The 11,447-nt window shown below is 42.6% G+C and overlaps 1 protein-coding gene across 5 annotated transcripts in view; it reads left to right on the plus strand.

The window, feature by feature from the left end:
• The window catches only part of Mlf (myeloid leukemia factor), a 185,822-nt gene that overhangs the window by 31,558 nt on the left and 142,817 nt on the right, over window positions 1-11,447 (plus strand). The window lies entirely within an intron of this gene.

Here is an 11,447-nt window from a genome sequence, read left to right on the forward strand (position 1 = left end):
CCTGTGGGTGGGGACGGTAGAAAAACATCCACATATCTCCTGCCTGTCGTAAGAGGCTATTAAAGGGGACAGCCGAGGTTTTAACTTCGGAGCGTAGGTTGGCGTCCGCGGGGCCCTTAGGTGGATGGAAGCAGGTATTCCATGCAATGGGAAGAGAAAGCATGGGCCAGATCGTTGAAATGAATGTCATTTACGGTATATCATTTATTGAATCACGTTTCAATTTTAATTTTACTCTGCTTTCTTGAAAAGCCTGTTCTAAATCTCCATCTTATACATCAGCCCGGCCTTTCATGTAAAGTTTTGGAACAGTGCGAAGGTTTGATGGCGCAGCATTTTCTGTAAGCGTAGGTATTTTTCACCATTACTCTATTAATGACCCTTTTAACGTAGTAATCCTGTCTATTGTGGTTATAAATGATTCCTAAAAATGTTTTATGCATACAGCAGCGGGATTTTTAATTATAAAATATAACTACACATTAACACTTCTGAAGGTCGTCTAATGTATGCCTACTACCCCTTCGATCATTTCTCCGATGCGCAGTCGGGGGTAAGGCGAGATTAAATTACGGCATGGTTTTGTGATTGGATGCCTTTCCAGTCACCAACCGCTGTTGAGGGGCTGATGGTGAATGGATTAGGGTAAGAAGGTGGATGTGGCCTATAGATGGGAACTGTCCCGACATTTGCCTGAAAGTGAAAATGGGAAACCACATTAATTCTCAGGACAATCCACGGTGGGGTTCGAACCCACTCGTCTCCCGAATGCAGAGCGTGGTTCCGTACTCGTAGGTCGTTAACATCCGCGGCCACTCCGCTATTATTCAACATTTAAATAACTTACAAATGATAGGTGCGTGGTACTATTTCTGCATTGGAATGGATATTTATCTGAACTTGGAAGAAAATAAGCAATTTATCATATCTAACTCAGGGAAATCAAAAGAAACGTGTGGTTAAGTGAGTTCTATGAAATTTATATTAAGGTAATGTTAAGGTAATTATATTCTTTCTGTAGTATGCCATTTATTTCAAAGTATGTGTTGTCATGACTGTCGGTTGTAGCAAACTTCAGAATGTGATAATGTTAGTACAAAATACAAGAAATGTCACGTAGGCTATTGATATTTCCACCCCCTGGGGGTGGGAGCGGTAGAATAATACCCAAAGTATCCCCTGCCTGTCGTATGAGGCGACTTGCAGCGTGGGTTGGCGACCACGGGGCCCTTAGAGTCCTGGTATTGCTTAAACTTGTCATGCACCCCGCTTTCATATATCCTGTCCGAACTCCTTGGTCAACTCTTGTTTTTTCGACCCGGACGGTATTACAGCATTCGAGGCCTAGGACGTCTTTCATTTTCAAGGCCTTTCCCTTTCTTTGCCCGATACCTTCATTTTTCGAAGTGTCGGATCCCTTTCATTTTTTTCTGCTTTAGTGTTCTATAGATGATGGTTGCCTCTTAAAACAACAATCACCACCACTATTGATATTTCCTGTCTGTGTCTTTTAAATATTGTTCGAAGCTTTATCTTCTTTATATTTACTATGCAATCATTTAAAAAAAACAATTTGCATACACTTTTCTTTATCAGCATTCAGTTGAAGTTTAATTTGCGCTGTATCCCCTGTGGGTGAGGGACGAAGAAGAATACGCCCACGGTATCCCCTGCCTATCATAAGAGACTAAAAGGGGCGACCAAGGAATAACATAGACTAATGAGACTACTTGTGATTAATACCATTACGTGCGGAACACCATTGGTACCCGTTACATCAGAGCAGTATTATTATGCGAGGAACACTATGGGTATGGGCGTTCTTTGTGATTAGTGTCATCGTGTGCATTCCACCGGTCTGTTCCACTGTGTTTAGGATGGGTCTGCGTTACCTATGAGAGAAACGCCATGCATCTTCGTTGCTTGTGATTAGTACCACTATGTGAGCAACACCATGAGTATACGTGGCCCGTGATTAGTTCCCACTCTGCGAGGAACACCACGGGAATACTGACGCCAGTTATTGTTCCCACTCTGCGAGGAACGCCATGGGTCTATATTACCAGTGATTGTTCCCACTCTGCGAGGAACGCCGTGGGTCTATATTACCAGTGATTGTTCCCACTCTGCGAGGAACGCCATGGGTCTATATTACCAGTGATTGTTCCCACTCTGCGAGGAACGCCATGGGTCTATATTACCAGTGATTGTTCCCACTCTGCGAGGAACACCATGGGTCTACATTACCTGTGATTACTACCACCATGTGAGGAACACCATGAGTGTACATTACCTGTGTTAGTACCACTATGGGATCACCATGGTTCTGCTTTACCAGTGATTACTGTTATGAGGGGCTGGTGACCTGGATTTTGGACCCATTTGGACAACAAGCATCTCTGAAAATAAGGGATTGTGAATTGAATTCACGGTCATTTTTCAATAACATTCGTTTTAGATGCCAGTCAGTGGATACATTTTGAAGTTTTAATTATGGTATCATTTTGTTGCACTTCGTACCATTAGGGGCCGATGACCTAAGCTGTTGAGAGCCAATTTAAACAAGACAGACTCCAATCCTCAGACCGTAATATATATTTTAAAAAAAGATATAACATTTTGAATATTGCCATTAATGCTTTCACGGCCCGTACTTATAGGCATGATGCTGTATAGACTTTCGGGCTTCTGCGAAACGTTAAGAATTTCACCTTATTTTCTTGACACGGCATAAGCCCAAAAGTCTGTACAGCATCATTTTGAATATTTCAAAATAAATTAAGGTGCGACATTCCCCAATGTATTAGCTCTCATGAGAACTATGAACTTTAATTTGTTGCCTTAGTTTTGAAGTCGTGGACAATTTCTTAAATTCAGCACCCAACGAAAGGGAAGTACACCCGAAATAATGTTATTGGCTTTACGTCCCGCTAACTACTTGTTTACGGTTTTTGGAGACACCGAAGTGCCGGAATTTAGTCCTACAGTTGTTCTTTTACGTGCCAGTAACTTTATCGATACGAGGCTGATGTATTTGAGCACCTTCAAAATACCACCGGATTGAGACAGGATCGGACCTGAACTTGGGGTCAGAAGGCCAGCGCCTTAACCGTCTGAACCACTCAGCCCAAGTACACCCGGGAATTATCGTTTACCCAATGAACGGCCTTGGAAATGCTAACACAATGTTGACATATGGCATAGCGACACTTCCCACAATGAAGGTAACCTTAGTAACGAAACGTTCAGACACTAAAGAATAATAGGTTTTTACCCATTAAAAAACACGAATGAAAAATCTCTTGACTCTGAATACTAATATTTAACCACATGGACGAGCTTCAGTTCGGTGTAGCCTGCTTTATAACATAACACACAACTCCAGCATGAATCGGAAGGTGTTAGTAGTCTAAAACCCTGGGTTAGAAACCCAGCTAAGCCTTCCCAAGTCACCATTTCTTCCGTGTAACAGTATACAGATTGTTCCATTTGTCACACAAGTTTTGTTATACTCCAAGATCCAGCAAATCATTTCCGCAGGGTGCTCCATTTGTCACAAGTTTTGTTATACTCCAAGATCCAGCAAATCATTTCCGCAGACAAAGCATAGATTGTAAAATAAACTTACATCTAAATCACTCGACACTTTGAAGCACATAGACACTGACTGAATAACACAATATCAATTACATTCTATCTAAATTAATATTTTTCGAGGAATACGAATAGTTTGAAAGTAGAGAAATGGCTTCCCTAACCTCAGACTTATTCTCAAAATGATGTATGCACGCTGCAGTTTTGGCATGGACTTCAAAATAATCACGACGTATATTCCTAATCCATTTCTATCTTAATTTTCATAAGACATGAGTCTGTGCGCCATAAAATAGTCCATTTTCAGACTTTTTTTTTTTATAGTAATGCAGGCGGAAGTAGTTGTTTGAAAATCGTGGAACCGAGTGAGTTCGCCGTGCAGTTAGGGTCGCGTAGGTGTGAGCTTGCGTTCGAGATATAGGGGTTGATAGCCCTGAAAATAGTTTTCTGTGGTTTCCTCATTTGCACGCCAGGCAAATGCTGTGACTGTACCTAAGTCTGACTGCTCCTGTTCCTAGCCGTTTCTCATCCTTGTGTTGCTGAAAATTTAAGGCGCGGTTTCTTCAACTCTATGTTAAATTTTACTTAAATGCTAACTAACAATGGTTATTAATTTAACACATCGTTTAAAGGTGCCTGTTTCACGAACACATCTCCAACATTTGTTAAGAAACAATATGGATGCATCACGCAAAACTTGTCCGCTAGGCAGCGTAATGGTAATACCCGGTATGCGCTTTCCGCTGCTCGATTGTTTTACATGGGACTTATATGGGGGGTATTCCTACATTTGCGATCATCGAAACGAAACTTTTGCTTTAAATGCATTAAAATGGTTACCATATTCTGCTAATGTTTTCAACAAGACGGGAAATGGTATAGGTGCAATGACGATTGCGGATTTGGAAGCAGAATTAAAGATAAGGGGCAAAAAAGTATCTGAAAAAATGCAAGAATTGATTGAAAGGTACCAGTAAGGAATAAATGCAGCAACTCCTTCTTTTAGCGTTTTTGTGAAGATTGAATTCTTAAAGTACAAATAGCATTTTGAAAACATTCCTAATACAGTATTTTTTCCTTTCTTTGCCGGTTATAGGCGTACATTAGGCACGGCATTGGTGTGACAGCAGTGCCTGGGGCTACATCCAGTACGACTGAACTTCATTTCCGTGTAGCGCACGAGTTTCAGGATCTTGTTTCGGATCATAAGACAAATACCGGTATAAAAATTTCAAATTTGGAAGTAATGAGTTATTTCCTGTTCAGGAAGTCTGAAATTGATGCTGCTCCAGTGTCAAATTATAGGTCACTGCGTGATTCAGCCTACCGTACCGCACACGGTGTTATGGCTGTTTTCCTACTTCTATATCTTCTTGCTCTCAGAGTTATTTCCAAGGTACCGGTGCCACACCATGAAAATATCGAAGGTACATCGTTCTCCTTAAGTCTTCGTCTTTCGCCTAAAATTATTGAAATAGGTCATATTAACTTTTAAGAATGGACTACCTTATTATAAAATTATTTCTTAATTAGTACTAATTAGCTTACTTACCAGTTTCAGTAATGACATAATCTTCAACTGTAAAATGTTTCGAGCAGACTTTGATATTAGGAGTTATATTTTTATTTCGTAGGTCCTGCCTACGAATCGCATGCAGCCACTTTTTACGGAAAGCATCTTGCTTGGGAAATTGATGGTATGAATACGGTCGACCTTGATTTTGGGACATTGGGACACAGCAATAGTCAGGCATCACAATTTTCTTGTCTTTGTTGTCGTAACGATATGCTAAATCTGGTGATGTGCGCGAGTGATGCCTGGAATCGCGGTACTCGACTCTTTCGAGTCCAGGACCGGGCTCGTTTCGATTGCGAAGACTCGATGACAGTAGGGCTCTCTAAAGACTTACAGAGCCTTAGATGACACCATGACGTCACACGTTCGCTCTCTCGCCCGCTGTTGGATGGATGGAGCATAATGTACAAGTGGTCGCCGATAGACCGGTACGATATAAATATTCTTAATGTGTGAGCAAAATAAATAATCTGAATTTGATGATGACTTGCGAAAGATAATACTACAACTACATACGCATAATAAAGTATGAAAATATCCGTTCACGGCGTCTCTCACCCACTCCACTGAATATGCCATCTATTCTAATAATGATAGCATAGTTATCTGGACTCCTGAGCCCAAATTGGCAGGTTCGATACTGGTTTAGTCCGATGATATTTGAAGGTGCTCAGATACGTCAGCCTCGTGTCGGTAGAATTGCTGTCACATGAAAGAACTGCTGGGTGACTAAATTCCGGCACCTCGGCATCTCCGAAAACCATAAAAATGTACGTAGTTGGACGTAAAACTCATAACATTATTATTTAAAATCACTGTCACAGTGTCCTGCTCCATGGCTAAATGGTTAGTGTGTTGGCCTTTGGTCACAGGGTCACGGGTTCGATTCCCGGCAGGGTCGGGAATTTTAACCATTATTGGTTAATTTCCCTAGCACGGGGGCTGGGTGTATGTGTTGCTTAATCATCATTTCATCCTCATCACGATGCGCAGGTCGCCAACGGGAGTCAAATCAAAAGACCTGCACCTGGCGAGCCGAACCCCTCCTGGGATCTCTCGGCACTAAAAGCCATACGCCATTTCATTTTTTCACTGTCTACAATCGTCCGAGGGGACACGTGAATAGTTTATACTTATATCATACTTTTGGCAGATATAATGTAGGGCATTAAGATTAGGCGTCCGGAATGTGATGTATGTACACGAAGCAAATCATCAGACAGAACGTCGTTCTGTTCTAGCTAAACAATGAACAAAATACACCCTCCGTTTTGCCGGTTATCATTGCAACACAGGACTGTGCAAAGGAACAAAACAGAGTGTAGTCTTTAGAAGTTGAACGAAGGTCGAAGAATAGCGGTGGGATGTAAGCAGTACTTTTTTTTGCTATTTGCTTTACGTCGCACTGACAGATAGGTCTTACGGCGACGATGGGATAGGAAAGGCCTAGGAAGTGGAAGGAAGCGGCTGTGGCCTTAATTAAGGTACGAACGGGAATCGAACCCGGGACCCTCTGTTCCGCAGGCTAGTACTCTGACCATTCAGCCAACGAGTTGTACAAGAACAATAAGTGATACTACAGCACATCATGTATGTTTCTGAACGCCCTACACATGTATCTTTGCAATAAATTCTCTGCCAGTAATATTGTCATTATTTCGCACAATATTATTTCACGTTTTCCTACAAGGACGTCGCGGGAATAATGTTTCATAGCTATCAACAAATCCCTGGTGGCTACTTCCAGGCTGCACAGTAATAAAAGTAATAATACTAATATAATAATAATAATAATAATAATAATAGAACGCTGCCGTTATCGACATTAGAAAAGGTCCCCACCACAGTGTGGAAATTGTCCCCATCCTACGCTTTTCAGTCCTACGTGTCTATCTTTCAAGTTGACGGTTTGTTAGTAAGTCATAAATATTTTGCCGATGATGATAATAATTATCGTAACAATCAAATTATTGACGACCGATGACTCAATAAAACCAATCATCAGCAGCAAACATATTGCAATCCACATCACAAAAATATTCTGTGGGTGACCCTGAATGCCGTGCAATCCCTAGGACTCAGTACGTTACACCTATCTCAAAGAGATAGATGTTTGTGTTGTGCCGATACCGGCGTCTCCATCGAGACTCCTCTGTCGGCCTTTTGTGATAGTTTTCAGTTGTGTGTTTAGTTAATATAAGTGATTTATCTGTTGTGTGTTAGATTCTCGGTATATTGGTAATATCCTGTTACAGTAGGAATGTGTGTGCGTACGTGTTGCGGTCACCCATCCAGTGGGTGACCACTCCCGGTGTTGCTTAACTGTCTGTGTGTGAGTATTGTTTTTGTGTGTTAGGTGGCTAAGGCAATGTTCTCATTCAGTGACATGACTAGCACAGCGTTTTTAGTATACGATGTGGCTCACCCTGTTGGAGCAGAGTTTGCCTAGCTTGGTGTTGCGTTAGGAAGTCTGCAACGCTTCATCATGTTTTGAGTTCGCAACTTGTTCTTTTTTAATTTAAAAAGTGCAAGTATCTGCGGATGTTATATGAGTGAGTTAACAGCATCTGAAGATATTAATTTGGAAAGTACAGCATTATTATAATTAAGCAGTGCTCCCGCCTCGGTTTCCGTGTGTTCCAGTGCTTTTGAAAGGAAGTGAGGTCTTTGCTTTGTACTGGGCAGGGACAGTTGCTGGGCGGGATTTTTAGTTGAGAATCAGTTGCTTGGTAGGCATAGTGGGATATAAAGGCTGATTTGGAGTTGTTAGTAGCTTGGTGAGTAGGTTGATCAGGGCGTAGGGATCTTGGCAGGGCTGAGTGGAATGTGCATTGGTGAAAGGTCCTGGGTTCGAGTGGTGCGCGGTATTAAGGTTGGGTTGTGACTGGAGTGTGTTGTGGTGAGGCTGTAAGTGCCTGGCGCGTCTGTAATGGTTTCGAATTGTCTTCTTCAAGAACGGGCATCCAGGAAATGAGGCGGCATGAGTGCCTTGGCAGTACGCGCACCTCGGCTGGCTGCGTGGTACAGTTCACTCTGTGTGACGATGAGGACCGCCGCATCTGTTACACCGCTGAGCCTCTGAGCACGAGGCTGCAGAGGGGTTCAGTCGAAGGCAATTGAAACTGTGTGATGAGTGATGTGTGGGAGGGTGTGCGGGTTCGAGTCTCTGTTGTGTTGGTTTCTTGGACTTGGGGGCAGGTTTTTTACACCTGCTCCTAGTCTGAGTGTATCTGGAGTGTTTCCGTACTCGGTTGTGAGACTATTAGGGTTTCAGTCCCGGGTTCGGATGCTGGTGGGGGGGGGGAGGGGTGAGTCTGTACTGGTTAGTGTATCGTCTGTCTGTGCTGACTGGTGTGCATGGTTAGAGTGAGTTTGTGAACATTTAGTGAATGTTGGTGGAGTAGGGTTGGTTTGAGTTGCTGTATGTGTTGTGTCCAACTCAGTTTGGGTAGCTGCTTCGGCGTCTGGCGCATACCCATAACACACTCTGTAACGGATGTCCTGGGTTTTTAGGTGTTCAAATATAGCGTTGTTACTCGCTTTATCAGCTGAAAAGACGATGATGCATCCGTTACTGAGCTCCTGCAAGAGTTGTATATGTTTAATGACAGGCTCAATGTCTGTATGTGTCTTTGCGGTGGTTGTGCAGTCTCTTGGGGTTCTGCTCGAATATGGTTCGTAAGGTATGGGAAATATGAAGGGATCATATCCGGTATCACGGGCTGTGGTTCGGATTTAAAGTGGTTCGCGGAAATTGGGTGGATCGTGGCAGTTCATGGTCATGTTTGGGACGGGAATGTCGGTGTCTCGGCTACTCAATCCACCGAGGTGGTCCCGACAGGCTGGTATAGGGCTGGGGAGACTTGGGTGTTTCATAAACACTGGAACGGTCAAACTCCAAGAGAGGACCGGCTCGCTGTTAGGTGCTCTCTCAGTGGGCACGGTCGAAGCAGGTTTAGTTTTACAGTGTCACAACGGGACAAGCTTCGAACCAGTGACCACACTGAGGGCTCGGACAAATTTGCTTGTGCCTGCTGTGAACTTGGCTAGCAGGCGGTGGCAAGTTCTGCCTATTCTTGGTGGCAGTTAGCTATTGTTGATTTGAAATAGGCAGTATTGCAGGTGGCCTATTCCCGTGGTGAAGGGGCTCTCTGGTGGTTGAGCTCTGGGTCTTGGCTGGTACGTAGATATCGCAGATAGCGGCAGTGTGACTAGCGTTCAGGGTGTGCTAGTCTCTTGGTAGCCGGAGCTTGGCGCTAACTGGACTGCTCTGCACGAGCGCTTATATGATGCGCTGGGCTGCGAATGTGCGGTGCGTTCCAGACGAGCGTCTAGTGGTAGTCCAGTCCTTGCACCAAACAGAGAGCGCATGCCCTAACTTCCGCCTCCTCTTCCCGCGTAAAGAAATCTTGTCTCAAGGACTGGACCAGGGGGGTGAAACTCTAAGGCCCGGTTTCATCAACACATGTTAAATATATACTAACAAGTAGTTAGTTAATACGGAGTTAGAAATTTAACATCTTGTTAGGTTTCTTGCGTTTCATCAAACTTTTCTTGTGAAATGTTAACTAATCGACTGTTAACTCTCCCAATATTGCGAACTGGTGCGAATCAAGGAGGCAGTGGTACGAACATGCTGTTTTACAGCGCGCTCCGATGCGCTTTTGTTTGAGCACAGCTGTAAAATATGGCGCGTGAAGTGAAACGGAATCGTAATTCTAATTTTTCCTCCTTCGAAGAAGAGTTGTTACTTGAATTAGTTAGTAAATACATATATAAGTTATTGAGTGCAAGCGCACAGATGGCTTGACGATAAAAGAAAAGGACGAGGCGCGGGAAAAGTCCGCGAGGTTTTCAATGGGGTAAACAGATACTTTTTTTTAGCGGGTATCCGCTGTCACCTAACAAAATCAATTCGTTAATTGTCCCACTTCAAACTGTGCTCCGATATGGGAGTTATTAAATATTGTATTGTCGTGTGCAGAACCAGACTACCTAGCAAGTATATCCCTGATTTGGAGGTTAGGCTCACTAATCGCCTGAACATTAACATTAACAGAGAAATATCCCTTTCGATTACGATATATTTCGGCCCAATTGCCTCCAGGTGATTGGATTCTTACATGTGTGCAATCTATTGCATGTAGAACAAACACCAGGAAAACGGCTTAATTCATAGAAGTCGCGGATAATTTACTGACGCTCTTCTACTGAAGGGAATGTTATATACCTCCTCATGGATGCTATGGCTGCAGACACACGACAAACAACTCTATTAACAGTGGCTTTAGAAATTCCAGCATTGTCTCTGGCCATTATGTGAAAATAACCAGTAGCAAAAACTCGTAATATTATCAGTACCTGCAACATTGGAGAAAGAGGTAGGTTTCCCTTCGTAGGATATTCTAACCTCACTTGAATTTCGTCAACAACCTTAGCAACGACTGTTTTCGATAACCTGTATCTATGAAGAAATTTCGGATCCGTCAAATTTTCAAAGTCATTACGTCGCTGAACTCTTCTTCGATCAGGACTGTTTTGTAAAAGATCTAAATAGAGCAATTCCGCCTCGAAAGCGAGATTCACAGCAGCCATTTTGGAACAGGTTGCTAAATGCTAATGTTAGCCATTTAACATTGGAAATGGCTGATGTTAACTTTAATACGCAGTTTAACATTTGTTAATGTTAACATTTGTTGATGAAACGCAAATTTTCTTAAATCGTATGTTAAAATGATTTAACACCTTGTTAAGTACTAACATGTGTTGATGAAACCGGGCCTAATAGGACTTTTGGTTCCAATCTGTTGCTAGCTGCAGGTAGTTTGTCTCTTTTTCTAGATGGCGCTGGAGGTCATTCACACCGTGTAAATAGTTATATACACGTTCTGTAGATGGCACGCAAGTAAGCATGAAATGAGCGATGTTAATAATTTAAAGGCAGTTTGTCTCGAAGTGAAGTATTTAAAGTATTTCAAGTCGAACCTCAATCAGTGGGCACTTCTCACAAATTAGTCATAAAACGTCAAGCATTGTGGAGATAATATTGCTGAATTGCATCGAATTCGACTTTACCCAATAGATATGAACATTTTTGTGGCCATGTTTCACACGTTACTTCACAAGAACAAGAACGTGAGCGGGAACCTTGAAGTAAACTTAACCTAACATTTCGTCACGAGCTGAAAGTTGAGTGTAGCTTAAAGTTCCGAGAAGTGTGTGACTTGAAACTACGTGATAATTTCTTATTTAAAAAATATATTTTTTCCTGTAAGGT

This window comes from Anabrus simplex, chromosome 1 (genome assembly GCF_040414725.1).
Source record: "Anabrus simplex isolate iqAnaSimp1 chromosome 1, ASM4041472v1, whole genome shotgun sequence".
In the NCBI taxonomy this organism is placed as follows: Eukaryota; Metazoa; Arthropoda; class Insecta; order Orthoptera; family Tettigoniidae; genus Anabrus; species Anabrus simplex.